The sequence below is a fragment of the Onychostruthus taczanowskii genome, unplaced genomic scaffold (genome assembly GCF_017590055.1).
Source record: "Onychostruthus taczanowskii isolate IOZ18803 unplaced genomic scaffold, ASM1759005v1 scaffold14, whole genome shotgun sequence".
Taxonomy (NCBI): domain Eukaryota; kingdom Metazoa; phylum Chordata; class Aves; order Passeriformes; family Passeridae; genus Onychostruthus; species Onychostruthus taczanowskii.
In genome coordinates, this window is record NW_024498573.1 from 8,373,725 (window position 1) to 8,398,889 (window position 25,165).

Genomic DNA, 25,165 nt, shown 5'->3' on the forward strand with positions numbered 1-25,165 from the left:
ATGGATTTGGCTTCTGTTCCTGTTCAATGTCTTTAAATCCCATTTTCCCTCTTCCATATCTCCTCACATCTTGGTCCATTTTTGGAAATGGGCAACTCTTGGTTTCATTTTGAGGATGGTGTAAAGCTCTTATGTGCCCTTTAAGATAAACATTTCCAATTTCCACTGAATAATCAGAAAAACTTTCAAAGGAGACTATTTGAAGTCGAAGAAGTTTCAGTTTGCTATGTACCAGATTTCTCTGAGAGCAAATATATTTCCAACAAACAGAAGATTCTTCTGTTTTCCTTCGGGTCTGAAGTACTGCAGCTGTTCTGTGCTGGGTTAAACAGCCACAGCTACAAGCTCCTGCCACATTAACACCCATTACACATTTGTGATGGGCAATTAAGCTTCACTGGTGCATATGTATTTACTGGAATGCCTTTGGTGCAAGACAGGGGGAAATCGTAAAAAACAAAGCAAAAGTGCTAAAAGCTTTTTCTTTTAAACAATTAAAACTGATAGAAGAGGTGAAGTGAACAAGGAAGAAGAAAAGACCATCTGTTTCCTACACCATAAACAATAAGGCAGCAACATTGAATGTGGTGCCATTAGGAAAATACATAGGCAGTGTTTGAGGAGACAGGGTCTGTCCCACTGGAAAGACCAAAGGCTGTCAAGGCTCTTTAGGGATGTTTTGCTTCTGCCTTTTGGTGTCTTTTTTAAGCCAGACAGATGAGAAGTATCTGATTCCCTGCCCTTTACATTCCCAGAACACAAACAGTGAGAGACACCTTCTTAATCCTCTTACTTCACTCTCACTGGAGACTGAGTTAAGGGCTGGGGCAGATCTTTGACAGGGATTTAAATGGCAATCCACAGTTTCCTGAGCTGGCTGTCTACCTGGATATTCTTAAACTGCAAACCAGTGAAACACCCTCCTTCTGCAAAGCCTTTAATGAGTGAGCACCACTTGGAGTGTGCAGGGTCGCCATCGTTTCAGTGGCTCAGGAAGTTCAAAGGTCATATCCACACACAAATTTAATGACCAGAACATTTGCTCGCTTGCATCTGGCCTTGCTCTGTTGCTGGAGCCCATGCACATTGTTTGCTCTGCTGGTGACACATCCTTGATGCAAAATGCTGCATCAACAAAAATCACTGTGCAAACTGGCTGGGAGCCCAGGGCTAAGAGCTGCCAGGAGCACTGGGCTGCTGGTGAGCACAGCCTGGCCTTGTGCTCAGTGTTCTATCAGCCAAAACCTGAGGAGCGGGGATGTAGCTTTAGCCTGGAAAGTCAATACTAGTTTGGCATGAACAAGGAGCAAAATTTAGGCCCACATGGTCTATGAGACATCATGCACAGCTACAATACTTAGCATTTTTTCACAGTAAAATTTACTCTAATTGGTGAATCCATTCCAGGAGCTATTTAGGTCTTCCAAGGCAATAAAAATGCATGCAGTTCTGAAATAGCACCACACTATGCATTACTGGTAAAAGGAACATAACTTTCAATATTTTCCACAATTTAAAAATTGTCTATCCTAAAAGAAAAAACACTGTTGAATAATCATCAGGAAGGAAAGCAATGGGAAAAGATGTGGTTGGAAATCCTAGCCACCATTTCCTTACAAATCAGGCCTCAACTTTCTGTACCTTGGTGACTTGCTTCTAAAATCTGAGAACAATAATAATGTTGACAATAAATCCTCCTGATTTCACCAAGTATCGAGGACCCTATAATTTCATGATCACTGTGCCCCAAGCGGCCTCCAACCAGCACAACTCCCACCAGCTCATCTCTGTTTGCAAAAAACAGGTCTAACACAGTCCCTCACTGGGACTGGTGGCTGGTGGCCTCACCCACCAGCTGTGACAAAGAGTTGTCCTCCACACACTCTAGAAACTTCCTGGACTGCCTCTTTTCTGCTGTATGAAGTTCCCAACAGATGTCTGGTAAGTTAAAGTCACCTACAAGAACAAGGGCTCATCATCCTGAAACATTCTCCTGCTGTTTGTAGAGCTGTCCACTCTTCCTGGTTGGGTGGACAGTAACAGACACCCAGTAGGATGTCAGCCTTGTTGGCCTTCCCCTCAATTCTCACCCACAGGCATTCAATCTCATTGTCATTAGTTTCAACATCCATGGCATCAAAAGCCTCCCTAATATAAAGGGCCAGTGGTGGAAAACCTCACGAAAACCCTTAAATGGAACATGTAACAGAAGCATCATTTATTATTCATTACAAACAGCCCTTACATGCAGCTCAAAACAGTAGTTTGTTAAATACAAGCCAAAGTATGGACTTTGTCAGAAGACAGCAAAACCCCCATGATGTGGATTGTTATTTCTGGAGATTTTTTTTCCCCGCTTATGCAGAATACATGATCCATATGAACATGAAAGTTCAAAGCAGGGATTCATATGTCCGCAAAGTTCCTCAACATGTTAAATACATTTGGAAGGTTGTTCTACTGCTAGGCAACACAAGCCCTAAGGAGAGCTTGTAATAAGAAACAATTTCTGAAATATGCTAATCAAAGATCATGCTTTGTTAATCAGATTTCTACATGACTAGGAGCAGATGCTCATCATTGGAAGAAGAACACACCCTTGGGAATAAGATGAAACATAACAACCATATTTGTCATTACAGTTTTTTGTCCTAAAGCAATGAGTATGAACTCTTTGAAAATGAAGAGCTAAAGAGTACAAATAAATAAATAAAGTGACAAGAAGATATTACTTTATCAGCTTGAAAGGAAAACTACAGCCATCCCTTCTCTGTGTCAGGGAGTCTGCACTCAGCTCTGGATTCACAGTAATAACAAAAATACCTTAAGCCTGGCTTTGAGATGTGAACATTTTCCCACTTTTGCTTTAGGCTGAGTCTGAAGGTGAAACTGATATGATTAATTAATCTCACTTTAGAATGGCTGAGCATTCATTAAACATTTATGTAGGGAGATATGTGTCCAGCCAGTAGTGGAATTAAATGTTTCACTTGGACAAAAATTCTTTGATGAAAGCCCACTCCAGTCATCCTCCCTATCATTTTTTTGAACCCAGGCTCCATGGTTTCATGTTCTGAGAATTTCCCATGGATACTGGGTCTCCAAGAGAAGGATCCACCCCACGAGGCAGCTGCCTGAAATATAGTACTGGACATCTCAGTATAACCATTTTCAGAAGATTTTTATCTTGGAAAAATGTAGGAAATCAGAAAAATTTAATCTTGGCTCATGAATCGCACTCTTCCTCAATTCACACCCAGAGGTTTCTGTTGCTGACATTTGCTTTCTGGAAAGCTGTCCTGGTACTCAGAGCTGAGAAGTCTCTTCCCAAATTGACAGTGCAAGGGGAGAAGTAAATAGAGGTGCAGAATTCTTGTCCTTTAGCCCTTTTTTTTTTTTTTTTTTTGGTCAAGCTTTTATTATCCAGGGCAACCTAAGTTCTTTCTTAAAACTATTAATCTTCTATGGTAATCTCAGAGAGAGACCAAAATAATTGGTAGATGATAAACACCAGGGATTGCAGGATTGCATCACCCTCCTAAAAACCTCCTAATGATAAGGTGACATTGCTTTCCAATACCAAAAGGTCTAAAAACACCAACTGCATTCCAAACCTCTTTCTGTGCCAGCTCCACACAGCAGACCAGAGAATTTTCCCCTATGAACTGAACACACTTTCCCCTCCTTGCACCATTCACCAGAGCTGTGGATTTGCAATATAAATCAGTGTTGGAAAAAGACCCACCAACAGTGTTTGAGATACTTTTCTATTACATTTCACATTTTTATTTATTACCACAATAAAAAAAAGATTTACGACTTGCAAGAAAATCTTAGTTCAGTCAATGGCAGTAGATGGGGAAGTTGCTCTGTAAGGATGTAGCTCCATATGTTCTGCCAGTGGGTCACTGTGTTAATCACAACAAAGCCAATTTGCTTTTCACACATTTGACTTTAAAAGGGTGATAACAAATAAATACTTTCAGTGTCTCACAGCAATGGATGTGTAATCCTGCAGAAACTGTACAACTAGTTCACAACAAGATTTATGAGCTTGATTCTGTTTTTATGACCATTCCTTAGGGGAAGAGAGTATTTTCAAAATGTAGCTGTTTAGTGAAGCTGAAATGAGCTGCACAATAAAAAGAGATGGTGTTATGTAAATATTGGGGGGGTTTGTATTTAAAATTGCCTGCCAATAAATACTATGATCACTCAATGACAAAATACTCCTGCATAATGCAATGTCAAGAGCAGTTGCTTTTATGCAATCGCCTTGGAACTGTTCTGACTATACAAGAAAAGAACATCTGCTGGAGAGGTATGATGAAATGGCAAATGAGACCTGCTGCCTTCAATGCAAAGATCCTGGTGTGCATTTTAATACAAAAGAGATCAATAATAAAACTAAGTCAATTAATGATGCATTACATTATATGTGTGCATTTCAATATCATTATGTGTTACTTGATTCCAGCTATACTTCACAAGCAGGCAGGAAAAGCAAAGCACAGTTCCTGGCTGTAGGGGCCAGGAATTGGGCAGGGAAGGGAAGGGCAGGAATGGGAAAGCTGTGAATGAACAGGTCTGGGCAGGCAGTGGACGGAAGGCTCTGACTCTTCCTGCCCTCTCAGCATGAAGCTCAAATGGCATCTAATGTCAGCCTGCAGATCTAGGAGGGAAGGTTTCAAATCAGCATCAAGTGTCCACTTCCAGCAGAGTGATGACCAAAGAGAAAGTGACTGAGGCAGCTTAGTAGTGCCTTGGAGGAATTTTACTCTGCTTCCATGAAAACCATCATAGAGCAAACGTGAAGGAGCCATTAAGCCAGCTGAAACATGTTAATAAAAATTCCTACAAGCTGCCCTTGATTTTTGCTAGGGAAAGGACATGTTTCCAACACATGCAGGCTAAGACCAGGTTTAGCTTTAACATTCTGGTTATTTGAAGTACACCACAGCCTTCCCATCAGAGTCAGAGCTTCATCAGCTTTATGATTAATTTATGTTATTTTTTCTGAGGTGAACATGGTAATACATATTAAAGAGCACTTCTCTGTGAAGGCATGGTAAGTTTCCAGCACTCTAATGGTAACCTTGGGCCAATCCATCTGCTGGGGTTAGACTGTCACTGGGGCTCCATGCAGGTGCAATGGGACCACCCCATCCCTCTTGAATGGACAAATGTCCCAGGAAGCCCTCCATGGAATTTCAGGCTTTTATAGCCATTCAGAAGATCTTATTCTTTGTTGGAGCCAAGTGTAACATTTATTCTCAGAGTTGATACTGTTAATAATTCTGGTCTTACAAAGTGTTATTTAACAACAGATTACAAGACTCTTCCACCATATAAATGTAAATAATACCAATGGTTTTATTCTGCTTCTGCAAATCCTGGCATAAATCATTCAGCTTCATTAGGGAGAAAATTTGTGTTAGCCCACCCCCAAGTTTAGGAGAGAACACATCCTCCAACCACCAGCTCTGATATTTAAGTTTCTCTCTCTCTCCTCAAAGCAGTTTGGATACAGAAATCAATTCAGCTGAAAATTAATTACCGAATGTTTCAAACATGTATGTGAATTATTTTCAATAAATGGAATTTCCCAAGGCAGTTAGGCAATAACATCTCAAACTGTCAGCATTTGCTCCATCGCTGTGTAGTATTTTCGTATAGCTTTGTTTTGGAGCACTCTAACGTTTGAGTGGCTGAAGATGGTGATACAGTGCACAGAAACATCTATTTTAATTTTTACAGACACTTTAAAAATCGTTTTTTATAACTGACATATAATTGCTTTTGACATTGCTGAGGGCCATCCAAGGCAGGAGATGCTTCAAAGGACTCTGCAGATTTCCTTTCTGAAGAAAAGGATAAGAACTCTTGGTATTTAAATTAAATTTTCTGACGAATATACAGAAATCCAATTCAGTGAAGAAAAAAAAAAAAGGCAAAGAAAAGAGAAATAGGACAGGACTGGAAGTTAGGAAATGTGCTTCCACTGGTGGGTGTGATAAGCAACCACAGCCCTCAGTGCAGGTGCCCTTTTCACAAACAACCCTCCTGCCCTGAAGGCAAAGGTTTCCCCAACATGCAAGGATGGCTCATTCCCATCGGTGAAATGCAGTACAATCCTGCGGCAGAGCCACGATGTTCCCTCAGCTCCAGGCAATTCCACTGTGGGATAATTTGTGCTTGCATATATACTGAAGGTGTGTTTCTGCATATCCTACTGAAGGCAAAACAGATTTAAAAAAAGCCCCTGACAGAAACATATTGGTCAGATGTTACATTCAATTATTAATTCCAGGAAGTAGTGCGGTATAAAAACCACCACATTTTATAGGACTCAGAGAGCTTTGGCATATGTTTAATGACAGCAGTGCTACAGTTTCTTGTTTAGAGTCCCCAAAACCCTCAGGTGGTCCAGCTTCAAACTTCCTGGGATGGAAGGGAGAGCTTCAAAACACTGCTCTAATCTTCAGCTTGTGGAACCGGAGGAAGTGCTGAACTCTCTGTGTCTGCCTTGCAGGAAGGGCCCAGTTCTGCAGGATGTGCTTTGAGAGACCCTCAAGACAGGAGGAGAGCTAAACGTGACCTTTTCCTTCCACTGCTCAGCTCTGCGGCCTCTCACCAACACAGGGAGGACACAGTCCCTGTGCCCAGGCTCTCCAGGGATCTCCAGCACTCTGGCCTTTCCCTGCTCTGCCCCAGCAGGCTGGGAGAGCCATGGTGAGAGCCATCAGGAGAGTGCCATTGGGAGAGCCACTGGGAGAGCCATTGGGAAAGAGACATTGGGAGAGCCTTTGGGAGAGCCATCAGGAGAGTGATGCTGCTTAAATAAACAGCTCACGACACTATTCAGATGTAGTCCCGTTCCGTTCGTGCCTGTATATAAACAGCTGGCATCAAGAGCCACTGGGAGAGAGCCTTTGGGAGATCACAGAATCACAGAATCACAGAAAAATGAGGTTGGAAGAAACCTTTAGGATCATTGAGTCCAACCTATGTCCTAACACCTCAACTCAGCATCTAGACTATAGCACCAAGTGCCATGTCCAGCCTTTTTTAAAACACATCCAGAGATGGTGATTCTACCACCTCTCTGGAAAGAGCGTTCCAGTAACAGAATCACAGAATAATGAGGTTGGAGATCATTGGGAGAGCCATTGGAACAGCCACTGGGACAGAGCCACTGGGAGAGCCACTGGGAGATCGTTTGAGAGAATCACTGGGAGAGCCATCGGGAGAGCCTTTGGGAGAGCCACTGGGAGAGGCATTGGGAGAGCCTTGGGAGAGCCATTGGGAAAGCCTTTGGGAGAGCCTTTGGGAGAGCCATTGGGAGAGCCATTGGGAGAGCCACTGGGAAAGCCTTTGGGAGAGCCTTTGGGAGAGCCATCGAGAGACCATTGCTGACCTGGTGCCCTGGGGTGCTCCAAGCCCTGCCAGCCCTCATCCAGAGTGGAACACCCTCCCTCAGACTTCCACCTTCAATTTCCTGGCAAAGGAGTGTGAGGAAAAGAGAGAGACAGCCTGGGAGCTCTGCACTGGTAGATCAGGATGTCTGGTAATGCCTTGCCAAAGGATTCTGACTCAGATTTAAGTTTTGTAAGAAGCTGAGGCTGTATTTTGCATATCTGTCATTGAACTGGGTCCTGTGACATCATCTGATCCTCTTAAACCTCCAGATCCCAGTGCCAGAACAGAATTCTGCTTCTTTCCAAATGCCTGAAAGATTTTATTCTCTTTGTTGCTAGGAAAATACTGAAAATAAAACCTAGAAAGGTTTAATAATGTCAAAACCATACAAAATACTCTATATCATCATAAATAAATTAAAAAGGAGAAAGTATATTTAATTTAACTTTGAGATTTCTGAATGCTTAGACTTAACAATCCTATGGTAAGTTTGAAATACTGAATATAATTTCTCCTGTGAACTGACTTAGATTATTTCTGCTTTCTGTTACACTGGAGTGAATTATAATTTATTTAGTGGGATTTAATGTAATACAAATTATTTTATTCCAAGGCCAATGAAAACAAACCAGGTTATGTGTTCTTGTGGAAATAATATTTGAAAATATTCATGTATAATTAAAAATATACAATTCCCATTTCAGATTAATACAAATATGTATTTTAACATGCTCAGAGAAAATTTGCACTGTGTGTTGTGAAACACTTCTGTAATACTCCCGAAGTTGTTGGAATTTGTACTTTAACTGAAGTAGTAATATAATGAGTGAAAAATTGCTATGATTTAATTCAAATAGCTAATTCATAAGATACTGGACTCTTCCATCTCTTATTAAAAGCTATAACAAAGTTTAATACTGTGAACTATGACTTAAAAAAAAATTGAAACAATGTAGAACTCCTCTGTATTTTTCAAAGAGGAGAATATTTAACCGATCACATATTATTATTCAATAGATTTTTTGTCATTAAATCTCATTTCAAAACATGAACAACATGTATATCTTTTAGTGCTTATTTTTGGAGGTAAAGCAGAAGAAAAACTGCATCACTCTTAATACTGATTCCATCAGCAAACAGTAAAAAATAAGGACCAAACTTCTTTTACAAATCAGTATTTCAGTATGCATAATTACAACTCTTTTCCAACACAGCATTGTAGAGAGCTAAGCAAGCAATAAAAATTCTGGGTATGAATTCTCTGAAAGGCTGACGAGGTTGCTCTATTTGTTGACTGAATGTCAATGTTGTTACAGTTACAGCAGTTCCCAGCCAGGCTGCTGCCTATCTCCATCCACATGCCTGTATTTAAAGGTGAAACGAGGGAAGACATTCTGCTCTGGAAATGAGAAAAACTCTACTTTTCCCATTAAGTTCCTAAGCTTATTTTCTAGGATAAATGAAACAGAATTTGGCTGCAAACATTATCAGCTATTGCATATAAAGTTTATAATCTTGTCCCAGGAATTGTTCAAGGCCAGGCTGGATGGGGCTTGGAGCAAGCTGGTGTAGAGGAAGGTGTCCCTGCATATGGCAGGGGATTGGAACTGGATGATCACTAAGGTCCCTTCCATCCCAAAACATTCTGTGCTTCTGTGATTTTCTACTTAATGAATAAGCTAGAACCCTGATAACATTCTTTAAAACAATGTCAGGGAAGAATTTCCAAATTGGCACTTTTTCTGAGTGTTCTTAGAACCTTTGTGCACAGGCAGTGGCTGTCCTAGTCAATGGGGCAGCAAGCAAAGGACACCGTTACACTGTCTTCTTGTTCTATCACTGCCTTTTTTATCCCTTGGGATAAATGAGTTTGTCACTCTGTGCCTCAATATCTTTTCCAGCATTTAAAATGGAGATAGCAACACTCATTGTCTAGAAATCAGCCTGGGACTCTTGGAAAGCGTCACAGAACACAAGCAAAGGAGCCTGAGAATGACTTGTAAGGGAATGGTTTCAGAACAGCCAAACTCTGCAGAACTAAGAGCCATTTAATGTGCATTTATGGCAGCCTGATTGTCTCCATGGAAACATGGGAAAAACACTTCATCTTTTTCACCAACAGAAGATTTATTTCCATATTACATTAATTTTACTGTGCACTGAGCAAAACAAATACTAAAATAAAAGGCTCTTGAAAGAGTGATTTCATTATGAAAACAGCAGTTTCAGTCCTGTGATATGGAAGCATCTCCTGCCAAGGTGATACCACTGTGGAAAACCTTGCAGATGGGTAGTTTCTCTGGATTAGGGACGAAATGGAAAAATCACAGAATTTTGTAAAAATTTTGTAAAAATGTATCTGTATGTTTACAGATAAAGAATTTGTTCTCACAAGAAACCACTAGAATCATTAAGTTTAGGGATTTTAGCCATGAGACATAATCAAAAATACCCTGAATGATGAGTGCTGCTTCTGCTGCTGCTGCACATGGCTTGTACTTCATCTAGAAAAAGGAAACCCATCAGAAGTGGAAATTGGCTGGGGCTGACTGATGTAATAGCTTGTTGCCTAATGGAATTTTCATTGCTTCTGAGAGGAATTACCTAAGCAGGAAAAGATGAAGCTTCTCTATGGATAATCAATTAGTCATATAATTGATATCTGGAAGAGGTTTAAATGGGAAATAAATGAAAGGACAAACACCCAGCCTGCCTGGTTCTAAAGTACAGTGAATATAAATACAGCATAGAGAATTCCTTCTTCAAGCATGAGTTTAACAGAAACAAGTTCTGGGAAAACCAGTGTCTGATACTGTTCCTCACTCCAAAGTGCAAGAGAGAAGGTCTAATGTGAAACAAATAAAGATGAAAATTCCTAAATTACAAAATCATTTTGTAAAAATTAACTCCACTCTGTTGAATTGATCAGTAATTGCTGGAATTGTGTTAAAGGTAGAAATTTTGAGACTGGGAGTCTCTAAACAATAGGAGATCAGTGACTCTTCTGCACAGAATGAGATGAAAGGGTAAAATTAGCAGGTAACCTCAGGAGTGGAAAAAGCAGATTGTCAAATGGGCTGGAAGACAGAAAGTGGTCACAAGGAAGAGCATTAGCATTGCAGTTTAGAAGTGTTGAGTGGAAATGACAGCAACAAAAAGATGAAGTCACAGGACTTGTACCACGCTGCAGGATTTATGTACAGAAGGAGAAAAACCCCAAGATTAGGTTCTTTCTACATTTTTTTTTTTTCTTGCTACAATTTAGTTGCTGGCATCTCATAATCCAATATTTAATTCACACAACCTGAAGCTCCTATCTTGGTTTTGAGACCCCAAAATTAATTTTTAACAACAAAAGATCACCTCTAGAGAGCTGCTGCTAATCAAAGTTTTCTTTATATGGCTCTCTGAAAAATGCTACAATTCTTGTCTCATTAATGCTTTGCAGGGCATCTTGATAGGTCTTTTGATAAGTGATAATAATTTTTAAACACACAAACCCAATGTTTAAAAGGCTTTCAAGGAATTCATAGCTTATCAAGGAATTCATAGTTTAATTAAAATATTTCATGTTTCTCAAAAAAAAATGCATTGATGAAGATCTCATCGGACAGAGAAGAAATGCTTTTTCCCTTGCCAATATTTAGCTAAAATAATTCTGAAAGAAGATCCTTTATGAAGAATTAAAGTTTGAACAGTTCCTTTTTTTGAGTAACAGTGGAATAACTAAAATGTTGTTTTGTCCTTTTCCTACAGAGAAAGAGCTGAAGCTGCCTCAGGCAATACAACAGCAAACTCTGTAACCCTGCACACAGCATGGCAGCTAAAATTGACTTCTACAACAGAGGAACAACTGTTCATAAGAGAATTGCTTGATTGCTGGAACACCTAGGCACGAACTGCCTTGGAAAAGAGTAAGCTCCCTGAGTTATTAAGTCAGACTGAATTATTCAGGGTTCCTGATGTACATGTTGGTTTTTTTTATTAGAACAAAGATAAAGCAAGAGTTCTAATAAAAAGGAACCATATGCATTAGTAAAGGTGAATAATTTAAACACAAAGTAACAATGGAATTGGAAACTGGGGTTTACTGTCTTTCAGGGAATATATATTATATTGTATTTCCAGAGTCAACTTGTCTGATCTATCTCTAGACATATCTGGAGGCACTGCCCCAAATATTTTTCAGTTCCAAACAAGATCCTTACAGAAAAATGATAATTAGAAACAGCACAATTGACCTTAGAGAGATTAAAAGTTTCCATTTATATAAATTTGCTATGATGTTGAGAAACACATAAATGTTATTGCAGCACAACTTATCCATTCCACTGCTTCTCTTGCAGAATATATTTCTATTTGCTTTTAATCAGTAAATTTCCATTCTAATACTTCACTACAAAGAGGTCTTCTCTACTTCCAGAAGAGGTTGGAGCAAGGTGCTCAGTAAGAAAGACTCTCAGTGAGGGCATATCTCATATCTCTGCTTCTTTCTGATTCCTCCTCCCTACTTCATAGGGTTTGCAATATGCCCCTGTGATATTTGGGCTGACACTGAACTGGAAAATGAGTTTAGCTTGATTTTGCCATAGTCAAACATTAAAATCTGTTCAGAGAAAATGTGTTTGTCTGACATGAATACTGAATTTGCATTTATAATTTGGGCAAGATCATTTTCCAGCTGATGTCACAGAACTTTCCAGGATGCAAATGCTGACAGAAAGCCTAACTCAGAATTTTCATCCACTCGAAGTCACATCAGAGCAAAGACCGAAGACAATCTGAGCATGCCAGGAGTGCAGAAGGGAAAAAAATAACTGAGAGCTTCATGCTCTGTGCTCTGACCCTTTTCCAACACTTGGGATATTAAAGTAACTTTCCTGAGATCCAGAGGAGGGGAACAGCTGTACAAACTAATAAGCCTGAGCTGCAGTTAAGTTCCAGTCCAATCTGCTCCATCACAAGGAACACTGGCACATCAGCCTCCGCTGCTGCCACAGAGGCAGCCTCAGTGTTGGGTACCATTAAGTTCATCAACAACAGAATAAAAATGTAATTCTGCCCTTGTAATTCTCTTGAGAGCCTTTATGTTATACATCACAGTTTGGATGGAGGGAGTCAGCGTTACAGTTCAGGGCATTTAATTCAGCTACTCACTTTAACTATCCCTTGCTTAGACAGTACATATGGATTAAAAAACAAAAACAACAAAGTAAAGACAATAAGAAAACATGATTAAAAGAAATATCAGGATTTTAGTGTATTATTCTACGTGCATGCCTGGTACAAATGAGTTATGAGGAAATATCACAAAACCTCAGATTAAACTACAGTAACAGCCATTGTACTAATGTGCAAGACCTAATGAGGGAATTCCTTTCTCTCTTTCTCACACAGTATCAATTTCATGCCCTATAGATTTTTAAATGGCCCACAAATCTTCGTGATTTTTTTTTTTTATTCTCTAAAGGAAGACTACCATAGGAGGTTTTTTAATGTGAGTTGAACAGTCAATAACAATCAAGATATTTATTAGGCATAATGGGCTTCTTGAACATGGCAGATTCTATGTGGGACATGGCCATTAGTGCATGTGTGTAGTAGCCCTTACTACTGGTCCCAGTCTGCTGAACTGGATGATGCCACACTGACATTAATCTATAGATTTATTTTCTCAAGGGCTTGGCAAACACTTTAGAACAGGAGGTGTCAAACTGCCAATGTCATTGTTTCCAAAGAAACATCCTTCTTTCCTCCTTCCAGTGGATCGTCTCAGTGGCTCCTCCTTAAAATCTCCTATCAAGCTAATTAATTTAGCAGTCTCCCAGGCTGCAGGATGATTTGAAACTCAGCATGTTCTCCTACTGATAATTTGCTAGCCTGTCTAAATTTCACATCACTTAACTATGTTTCAGGTCGATTTCTGGATAATTTGGCTTTAGAAGGAAGCAGGACAAAACCAAAAGGCTGCAGCTAAAATGCTTTACTGACCCTTCTTATTTCCTTGAAGCCTGAGAAATCAAACAGATGAAGAGGAAGCTTGGCAGGCTCATGACACAAATACAGAGAAGTGAAGTGTATTTTTACAGTCAGTGGATTGTCAGGTTCTTGTAGTGAAATAAAATGAACATATAGTTGCTTCCTTCTGTGAGTAATCTGAAATAAGGTATTAATCCTGCTTAAAATCCTAGAGTGTTACAGTTGGAGTGCTGATCCTTTAAAAAGCTGTTTATCCACAACTTCCTCTGCTGGCATTCACTGGCAATTAAAACTTGCTATAGAAATGTCATCATCCATGAAGAGCCATTACCTACATGGGAAGTACTAAGTGCTTCCATCAGAGAATGTGCAAATTTGCAAATGGCCGTATTTTTACACACTTCATCTTTTAATGATGAAACACCAGACATTATCATAGACCGGTGGAAGCTTTGCCTTCTTTGGGATGAGGATTTCACTTTCTGCTTTCAAATGGGCTTTGTTAAATGACTCATAAGATAGAACCAACAGGGAAGTAGGGAAATGCTTATCTACACACTACCCTTGGTCACTTACAGGATTAAAATACTCTATTGTACTGCTGACACATTTGAGGAAAAAAGTGCACACCAGAAAGTAACAAATGGAAATACAACAACAGTGGACACAAACATTCTTTCCACCATGAAAAAGCTGATAGCTGAGCAATACATATCACTGCTCCCACCATGTTTTAAAAGAAAAAAAGCAAACCAAACAGTAGGGACAGGTTGGGTCAATGACCCCATCTCTGCATGCTGTTATAGTGCCAATATCTTTGTCTCTCATGCTTGATAGAGCTGTCAAGAAGAGGAGACTGGAACAGCTAGAATCTTTCATTCTCCTGTAATGAATAATTCACATCTCTGTTATTTGCTTGAACTGCTGAATGCTGGGCCTTATGACCAGATAATTAAGTAATAAAGAATAGGGGATTTGTTGCATGCTTCAAGTACCAGTTTCCCCAAATTCATGTAAAGATGACAACATGCATTCCTACGTGTACATATACACAAGCAATGTAGGAAGAAGAAATCATAAAAGCATCACATGACTGCTAACATCTAGATAATGCATATAGCTTCCAAATGATGTCCAAGTTTGTCCAACACCACAGTTGAGGGTTTGCCATATAACACTCCATTTTACTGTCTGAAATGATCACACATGGAGATGAAGAAACCCACAACTGACCACGCTATCAGAGCAAGCTTTGGGCCCTCCCCAAGAAGAAGATCAGCGGGAAGCCCCTTTATTACAGTAGATTACACATTTAATTACATTATCCATCAACACCTAAGAGCTTCTAGACTCCTTTTACCACTTCCTTGGGATTAATTGTGCCTATTATCAACTGTCCTAGGTCAGATTGCAAGAATATGCAAATACACAGCACAGCCTCAGATTTAGTGAGGAAAGACAGAAAGTCCTTAACAGAGTATTGCTGCCCATTAATGACATCTCCAGCTGTGTCCACACTCCCATGTCGAGTTTCTTCCTCTCTAGGACCAAGAATTTTCTTCATGCAGTATAAAACCAAGTAGTTATGATTGTTTTATTAGAAAGGAAAGAGTGCATTTAGTATTTTGGTAACATTTGAAAGAAGTATCCCAGATAAAATTTGTACATTGCAGAGAGGGGGAATAGTGCATGAGGCCATCTGTCTTCTGCCTGAAAATGGTAAAGGCTTTCATGGGGGCACAATAGGGATCTGGCTTAAGTGGGCTGGCAAGAGAAGGAAACAAATGAGAAACAGTTAATGAAGCAGAATGTGAGTGAGCATCAACCGGTGTGATGACTCTAAAATAAAGATACATGCTCTTCTTGTATATTTGCCTCAGACTCCTGAGGCAAATCTTGAGCAGAGGACTCCTACATGAACAGCCCCCAGGGAGCACTTAATGTTACGTGAAGAACAGAAGGCTTTCATGTACTGCCAACTGTGCATTTTCCAGGGGAAAAAAAGCCCCAGACCTAAAAAATACCAATCAGTTAATGCTCTTGGAAATGCATGAGAGAGAGAGAGAAGTACTAAGAGACAGAAGTACCAGAGATTCTTTCTGACTGTTACGTCTTCTGTGGGCTCACTGACCCCACTCCTATCTCTAGCACACAGATTACTTGAGAGCTTACAAAGACAACTTCAGTACCCCATACATGCTCTTTCTCAGCATGTCAGAATGTTTTGGTACTTTAACCACAGGTTGTCTGCTTGATGGCATAAAATAATCCTAATTTTCCCCTCTAGAGTTTTGCCCAGATCCCATTTGCTAATTCAGCTTGCAGTCAGCATTTAATTTAACTCTAGGCTGTATGCTCTGCTTTGAGGCTTGCTCATCTTACTTAAAACAACTCAGAGGATTCAATATCCAATTAACTTTCTGAAAATCTAGTTGTTCCCCAGTTTTGTCAGTTGGAGTGAGTAAGTGCTAAATTTACTTACCAACACAATCTTCTATTATAACTTGACATCCTATCTTATCAGCACTGCCTTGAAATATTGACCTGGGAAACCTTGCTGACGTTTAATTGGGGTGGGTGTGGTGGGAATGTGTATGAGTGGAATTTCATTAATTAGCACCTACCAAGTTACTTTTCCAAGAGGGAACAAATATAAATTATATTACAATTCCTAGTTGGCAATGCAAACAGCACAAAAGCAAGAAACAGAATCTGTATCTCAGTAGAATCTTAACTCTCCAGACTGTAGGAGAAAAATTATTTTCTGATGTAGCTAAATACTTCAATCTAGCAAAATCTATAAACTGCTATATCCCAAGTCACTTAGGAATCAAAAGCCTCATCTGTCCACTATCCAGATGAAAAGAAGTGTGATTTGTCCATGGTCATTGAATAAATCCTTCTGCACAGCAGATTTTCTTGCCCAGTCTCCAGTTTTTGGCCCTCCAGGATGTACAAGTCCTATACATGAAAATATGGTAACAGGCAGCAATTAGAGGATGCCAGAATTTGGCTTCCAAGGTCCTAAGCTGTTTCAATGATTACACTTCATTAAAAGGTAATAATTACCAAGGACAGTTGACTACATGTCCAATTCAAGCTCTTATGCAAAGTGTTTGGCTGAATGCCTGCCTCGAGAAATGTGTGATATGGAGAGTTATGACACAGCTTCTCTGTGCAGGGGCTGCTTGTGGTGAGGGGAATTGTCATTTCAATAACACACTTCCAAAGTAAAACATTCTTTCTAGTAGCTGAAGTAATCTAAAGTACTTGGTGTCCATTTCATTCAAGAGAGTGCAATCCCTTAATACATTCTGTTCCACATTTCCTTGCAGTCTGTATAATTCAAAGGGACAAAAGTCTAAGTTGCTCCATTTGAGAGACTAAAACAAGAAACGAAAACATTTATATCACTTAAATCTGACTCATTCACACTTCTATTTAAATCTGAAAAAATCAAAAGTTCTCCAGTGTTTGACAACTACCAGCTGGGAAATTATATTGATATGGAAATGTCAAGACATAAACATACCAGGTGGGAAGCCATCTCATTTAACATTAGAGTCCCACACTGTAGGCATCTAAAACCCAACCACTCTTCTGACTTGTTTTTTAACAGCAGTCTGAATATGAGCTGAATTACACCCTGGAGTATCTATTGCCTGTACTGATGAAAAACAGAATCCAGACAATCAGATCCATAGTAACAGACACTGAAATGTAGACAGATGAATCCCTGCTGCTGTGATGATACCCTAAGGATATTGCAACAATCCACACAGGGGAAAAAAAGAACTTTGGCAAGCTCCTATGTTACTGAGGTATTGCTATTAAAAATATTAATTACTAACAACACTACCATGAAAAAAACCCAAACAATTCAACCAGAGGGAGTCTCATACAATTTACTGGTGAAGAATTCACAAAATCTGTCCTTTGGCCATTTCATACAGGCAATTTTTAAAAGAGCTTTCCTTAGATAAGAGGAAAGAGAGGGGTATCTTATCTTCCATTATTCATCAAAAACATTCAAAAAAGCACTCATGCTTTGAATTTAGTCAGCAAATATATCAACAGGTAGCATATCTACTTATTAAAGAAGCAGCATGTTCAGCCTTGTACCTGAAATCAAGGACCTGTCTTTGCATGTATCTTTTGAGTCTTGAAGTTTATAAGCCTGGTAAGCAGGATTATGGATTCCCTGTTTAGACTATATTAGCTACTGACTTTGTTAACCTGAGCTTTTATACTCCAGTTATCTATCAGAACTGGTAGCTTGTTCTGGTAGATACAGCCTAACACTATTAGCACCTCAGGAAGATTTTAAGTTTCTTTAGTAATCTTTCAAGAACCTTATAAAATTGCAGCAGCTGTACTTTAACCTGTGGGGAAAATGAAAACATTAAATTTATCAGTCCTAGGCAAGGAAATATGGTGAAAAAAAGGCAGAGCTAGACAGAGAATTCCAGTATCCCTGGCTGCCAGTTCTGTGCCAGTTCACTGAAATGTGCTTCTCTGTCATCGTGATTTAGCCAAACTATAGGCTGCACTCTGCATCTGCAAAAGTTGGAAATTTCTGGATGCAACTGTACATGACAAAGACCTCAGTTACCAGGAGTGGCCTGTCCTGGCTGGCTGGAGGACTGGTAGTGTCAGGATTAAAGAGAGGATTATTTTATTTGTGCTGTAGACAAGAAAAATCCCTGTATATTCACACAGAAATGTGAACAGAGCCCTGAATATGGCACAGTAAATCCTGGGGGAGATGCAGGCTCCATCCAGAGCTCCCTGCTGAGTTACTGCAGGGATGGACTGGGCAGCAATTCCTGAGTGCACCTGGGCAGCCAAGCCAGGAGCATTGTGCTGCCTGTCACACTGCACTGGGAATTGGGGGAAAAAGGACAGGAACACTTCCTGCAACTGCAAACTCTGCTGGATTTGGGGAGAATTTCCCACCCCTATGCAGAACTCATAGAAAAGAGCTGACACCCCTTACACACACAGTGCACTCCCTACTGTGTGAAAGTGAAAGAAAAAAGTGAAAGAACCAGTATCAACAGGAGAAAGAATTAGGAATAATAGGTAGAAATAGTTAGGAAGAATTAGGAGTAATAGGTAGAAATGAGACTTCACATGGCATTAAATAAATCATGGCCAGATTTGAATACAATTAGCTTAATGGACATCAAGCACAGGAAGCAATAGAAAGTGAATTGTGTTGCTGATGCCATTAAAAAACCATTTGTGCTCTTGAAGTACTGTGACTGGATACGTATTTCATATTTAGGATGACTGGCACACTTCAGAAAGGAGTTGCAAACTTCAGAAAAAATATTTTCCATATCTCCAACTAAAGTCAAATTCCAAACTTTTTCTCTGTTATGAAATGTTGAGTTTTTAAGTAATGATCCCTTCAAAGACAGAGAAATGCCTTCTGACAACATCTTGTGAGACCAAAATTGGATCAGAAGATTTTAGGATTAGCAGAAGCATCCCCATATCCCCATGCCTAGTGGGAGGCTTTATCTCTAAGAATATCTTCCAAATAAGAAAGTTCATTATTTGTTGGTTATTTCAATTATAGATAGAAAAAAATAAATAAAGATTCATTAATGCCCTGAATGCTGACTGGATAAATATTCATTCTTTATCCTGTTGTCTTTTTATTTATGCACTTGCTTCACACACTAAGAGTTTTTAAGGGCATGAAGAGTCCCCTTTGGGAAAAGAAATTGTATAAGCAAAAGGATTTTTAGTTTGTTATACTAATAGCTACAAAAAAATATGATTACTGCTGAAGGAGATTTGTGTCCCTCCAAATCCTTCTGATATTTATGCAAACACTCAAAAGGGCTGTGTTTTTTCCCTCGGTGGAGGAAATCTTTCATACCCAGTGTAAAAGCAGAGTGGATATTCCCACTGATCAGGTTAAAGAGCTCATCGAGTTTGGTGTTAAACCAGGGGCATCTCAAGGAACAGAGTGTACACAGAAGGCAGATGGAAACAATTTCAAGTCCACTTGAAAATTCCCAAAGCAGTAAGGGGCACATATGTTTTTATTTTCCCTAGGCTAGGAGAGAACTGTTCCAGGGCTACCTGATGTGCCTATGGAAAATTTCAATTAGCATGAGGAACACCAAGGTTTTGCTGTGGATGGATTTGTGGCCACCCCAAGTGACATTGATTTTGGGAGACACCCAGTACTTCTGGATCTGAACTGCCTCGACTCCGTTGCCAAACCTTCCTACAGGTTTATGGAGAAGCAAGCAATGTGGCTTGTCATAAAGCAGTTTCACACTCTCTGTGTAAAGATTCCTGCTGCTTTATTTGGATTCTCAGGCACAGCTCTCCTGCCTTGTTTCTGTACTGCTGCACAGTTCCATTCCATCTCCACAGTAATCTGTAACAATTGAGTCTGAAGTGAGGCTATTAGGAAAAGACAAAAGCATCTTGCTTCAGGACTCTCTATAAATGAGAAACATATTCCTAATTTCATATTGGTATTTCATTTATTTTAGCCTTATAAAGGGCTGATATTTTCTAATCATGCAAATGGATAGTGTATTTCCGTTTCCATCAAGCTTCTGGTGTCAATTTTTTCTTCAGTGTTGTGGTAATGAAATTTTTTATTATTTTTTATATATTCCACTGTGGATATTTGGTCTTTATTTGTAAATAAATAGAACAATAATGGAGGAGATAATTATTGCTTGTACAGAAAAAAGGCTGCCTAACTATGGGGTTGTCTTTCTAAGTATGCTGGATTCTACAAAAAAAAACCTTGAAAGGTTGTAATTGAAAGCGAGTGCACCCTTGGCAGGCTTTACACTGATAAAAAGGGCATGATAATTAATCACTTGCCTTATTAGAAAGAAATGATTCTACACAATGATTAAAAATTACTACAAGAGCTGATACACTGTTACCTCCTCAGGAAGGCAGCTTTGTGGATAAGAGACAATAACTGCAATTTCTGGCAGCAATAGAACACAGACAAACTGCAAGGGACACAGTAAGGGCAGTGCTAACACCAGGGAAGAGATTACTAAAATACAATGTAGTCTAAAACCATCTCCTGCTGAATGAAAGGAATGCTCTAATAGCATATGTGATTAGCTGGAAAGAAAATCTCAATAGAAAACTTTCCCTAGTTTTGTCTTCTCAATCATGTACTTTTTGCTTAAGCAACACACAGACCTTACCTATGGACGATTATCTCATTAAATAATGGTACATTTGGTTTGAAGATATACCACAGTATACTCATCATCACCTTGGACATTAAGGACCAGGTTATGCACACGACTCAAACAAAATATATGACATCTGAACATGGTCAGCAGCCTTGAAATTCTATATAAAACAAAAATAGTTTTGGCAATACTAAAAAAAACCCAACAAAACCCAAACTCCCAAACAGAGACCACTTTGCTACCTCAAATGAAAACTACAGAATTTTGCTATGACCTGGTGATACCTTTCTGGTGGGTCATGACTGATAATGGATGCTAAACACTAAATAATTACTTTCCATGATTGTTACCTTCTCTTGATGAAACAACAGATAAGAGGAAAGAGGTTGAAGGGGAAGAGTGTTTTTGGGACTTGGTGATATTACATATGCTTAAATTTAAGATGAAGCTTGATAACCTTCTCAGCAGTCACAAAGTCTGAAAACAGACTCAAATCAGCACTGAAATGCTAAAAAACCCCCTTCTTTGAATATTTCAGACTAAGAAGAAAATAAACCATTTAAACCACGGCTTATTTTGGAATCAGTCTGATATCTATGACCTTGAATTTTCAGAAATCAAGGCATTGTGATTTATCAATGGCACTGATGTAACTGTGTGACAACCACACAGGCAGATTAAAATTAACCTCTGGCTCTGAAAAAGCATCTTTTCAGTGTCTTCCTCTCATGCCTGGGGAAGAAAAGCAACAGGAATATCCTTGCGATACTAATGACAAAAAACTACCGCAGTTCACACTTTTTGCTGACTGTGACTCATTAGCCTTGTCTGCCCACCCATCCTTTATCTCCTCATAATTTCTTACTAATTATCTCCTACATCAAAGCTTTTGGGTGGTTCTAATACTGTAAAATCAACTAATGAAGTACCATACTTCAAATTACATTTCACGTAACAGCAGGTTCTCAGATGGATAAAATATGGGAGGAAAAATGCCCAAGTTTCAAACCACTGGACCTTCTTGAGGTCACAGCCCTGGCAATAACAACTGAAATATTCAAGCACCCAACTCTGCATATCCTGAGGGAGTGGGAAACATGCAAATGTCGAAGGTGGTGGAAGGTACCTGCCACAAGTGAGTGTTAAGCCTTGATTCAGGTGAGTATGAGAACAGCTATCACAACTGGGGAGCTGTGTCTTAAATCCTCTTTTCAATTCTGTCCCCAAAATCTTTGGTATCTTGGTCAAGGCAGTGTCATAATAAATATGAAGAAATCATGAAAGCAGTGGTTCACCAAAGCTGCTCATTATCTGAAGCCTTTAATATGGAGCTCAGTAACCTCAAACAGACCCGAAAGAGGTGGGCATGCTGCCACCTCTCCTGCTATGGAAGCGATTCCTCTCTCAGCAGTGCTCCTCCTGCCCAAACACGGGATCCCGCTGCCTGACAGCACGGCCGGCTCGCACAGCCAGGCAGGCACAGGAAAGACAGCGATGACATTAAAGCAGCATCTCTGCTGTCACTGAAAACAAAGGCCCCATTTGCTGTTTCCTCTGTTGAGGCAGGTGGTAAACAAACACTGCAGAGAGTTCCCAGCACGACAGGGCACCGGCAGCACGGCAGATTTTCTATTGCCTTATGTACTGGCTTTTGTAAGAAAGCTTTAGGATTGAGGCTGGTATCAACACTCCGTGCTCTTCAGGCAAAACACAGGCAAGTCTTATTAAAACAGCAAGTAGAATTTTCCCCTGGGATGTTCAAACAAGCTTCCCTGGAGTGAAAAAAACCCAGTCCATTTATAGTTCCACATGTGCAAGATGCCCTTCAAACTTCACATTTGTGCACATGAACAGAAGCTCAAACATCAGGAAAACAGCAATTCTTTGCTCAGTTTCTCAGAATTCAAAATTTTGGCTGTTGTATGGAAATTCACAGACAAAAGGGCTTTTTTTTTCATGCTGACCAGAACTGCAGCATCACTGTCACAGGAAAGTGATGAAGCTAATAACTTAACCAGGTCCCCAAAGGATTGAGCATTTATGCAGACAGTAAGAATACCTAGAATTATCATAATTAACCACACAAAGAATTTTAAAGCTTAACTATTTCAAGGCTTAATCTGGTATCTGTGAAAGCCCAGGAGAAGACCTAATGGGAAGAAGTGTGCAGCTGTGCTGGGTGGCTGTGACAGATGACTGTGACAGTGGCTGTGCGTGGCTCCTTTCTGGTTCACTTGCTCTCTGCACACACGGTGCCCACTGGCATCCCAAACCCCTCACTGGCACACCAAGAATCCACGTGTGCTCTGGCTACAGAAGGTCCTCTTTTCTCTGCATCATTCCTGCTGCCTGCAGCTGCAGGGAGTTTCTCTGCTTCTGAAGGTGTCTTTGAAGTGGCCTTCAAAGGACAGTGCTGTGTATGAAGGAAATTCCTGCCTATTTGCTTATTGTCCAATTTTGACACTCTTTTTTTTTCTAATGCATCTGCCTCAATCCCCTGTGAAAAAGGGGACATTGGACTTGTTCGTGTAATTTAGAAAAGAAATTCTAATTTTTCTCTGTTGTTTTTATCCAGCCAACATGACAGACATTTGCTGAATTAAAATCCAAATAGGCTGTGCAGGTGGCTGACTTACTCAAAAGGCAAAACTGACCTCACAGAGACTGAAATAATAATAATAATAACAAAAGTTGTAAGTTTTCACTGGGTTTATAATTATTCATAAAAACAACTGGATACCTCAGGAAAGGCCAACAATACACATGTGTGAAACATGCAAGAAATGGGAAAAGAAGCCCTACCCCTGCAGTGTTCAGTTAAGACCAGCAACCACTGCCTTCCATCTGGGCCTAAAATTGAATTCTTATTAGAGATGTGCCAGTGCACTGGGATCTCTGTGTTTCTGTGTCACAGCTGTGAGCCATCCTGTTCCCACAAGCCAGGAGCCCAACAAGGAAAGCCCAAGACATGTGCACTGGTTATTTGTAGCCATATGTGTATGGCAGCCAATCCATCTGGAGCCTATTGTGCATGCCAGATATTTTTGGGATACTGGACTGGAAATGGGGCCTGTCTGTATCCAGAGTTAATTAGTAACATTCTCTTTGCCTTTTATCTTCTCTGCCTTTCATCTGTGGATGTTTTGCTACATGAGATGCTGAGGTGCCTTTAGACAGAAGTAGTGTTACAGTGGCTTAAATATAATCCCCAAATAGTTTTAAAACATACTGACATGTGGGGGGGTCACCTCTTGTGTGAAGTTAATATCGGTAGACAGAGTATTAAAACAAAATAGCTTCTTTTGATGTGCAGATTGGCAGATCAAGGAGTTGTAATCACTGAACTAAATCTCTCTGAAAGCTCTGCAGCATACATATGCTCATTAGAGCACAATATTGCTACTTAGCAATCCTCTGAGCAAAATTTATAAAAGGAATAAATACAGTTAATGTGAACAATTCCATGACTTGAATGCCTGGGCAGTGTATTTGATGAGTTTTAAAGATGAATAAGATATGCCTTAAACCTTAATTTGCCTAAATATAATTGACTCTTGACAACCTGGGCAACTGCTACAGATTGTGATCAGAAACAGTTTATTGTACAACTTGTTTGCCCTTAGTGGTTTACCAGATATATGTATAAAATTTCTCAAATTAAAAAAAAAAAAATCTCACTGTGAAGCCTTAGTCATGATAAAAATCAGAGGCAAAGTTATAAGAAAGATGGTTTAATTAGTGTAATATTTAAGATAAACTCAAGCTCAATAACACAAATTAACATGGAATTTGCTAATCAGTAAATCATGCCAAAAACTGAATCACAAAATAAATAATTCCCCTTGCCCTTAGACTGCCAGGATTTTAAATACAGGATACTTCTATAATGCAATTTGTGATGTTTTACATTGCTGCTTCTGGGTTATCTTGTTGATGACATGAGCAAAAAAAATCTTTCTCAGTAATTTGTTCGTCTTATTCCCAATCCTTTAAAGAGTATATAATTTTACATATATATTTTATATATATAGATAGTTTTAAATAGCAAAGAAAAAAAAAGTAACCTCTGTAATTAAGGAGTGGACAAACACAGGCAGCAGTATTCTAAACCTTCTCTTTCAAAACATCTGGGAAACAAAATCCCCATCTACTCAATTGAAAATTGAAAAAAAAATGAACAGTTTGGGAGCTACAGACAGAATCCCAAATACTGAGCGAAACTCACGTTTAACTACAGAACCTGTGTAGCCTTTTGGCGGCTGAGTGAGCTCTCAGAGCTACAAACAATGTATGATATTAAGAACCCCTTATGGTTGAGGAGCTGCCTGGGCTCTTTGGAGCCTTTTGAGGTTGTTGATCACAAGCTCTCTCCCCTCTCAACTGCCCCTCTCTTCAGAGAGATGAAAGAGAGCTCAGAATTTTTTGCAACTGACGTGTCTTGCTGGAAGATCATTTCTCCAATCTTCATTGCAAGAGAAGAGCGAACAGGAAGTGCTTCACCCACTGAGAAGAGTGAGAAATGAGTCAAGAAGAATTAGGAATGAGTTGCTGCTCCATCCCACATGGGTACACAC

The 25,165-nt window shown here is 39.6% G+C and overlaps 1 protein-coding gene across 1 annotated transcript in view; it reads right to left on the reverse strand.

Annotated features, from left to right (window-relative positions):
* SPOCK1 (SPARC (osteonectin), cwcv and kazal like domains proteoglycan 1) overlaps window positions 1-25,165 on the reverse strand; it is a 272,154-nt gene that overhangs the window by 117,983 nt on the left and 129,006 nt on the right. The window lies entirely within an intron of this gene.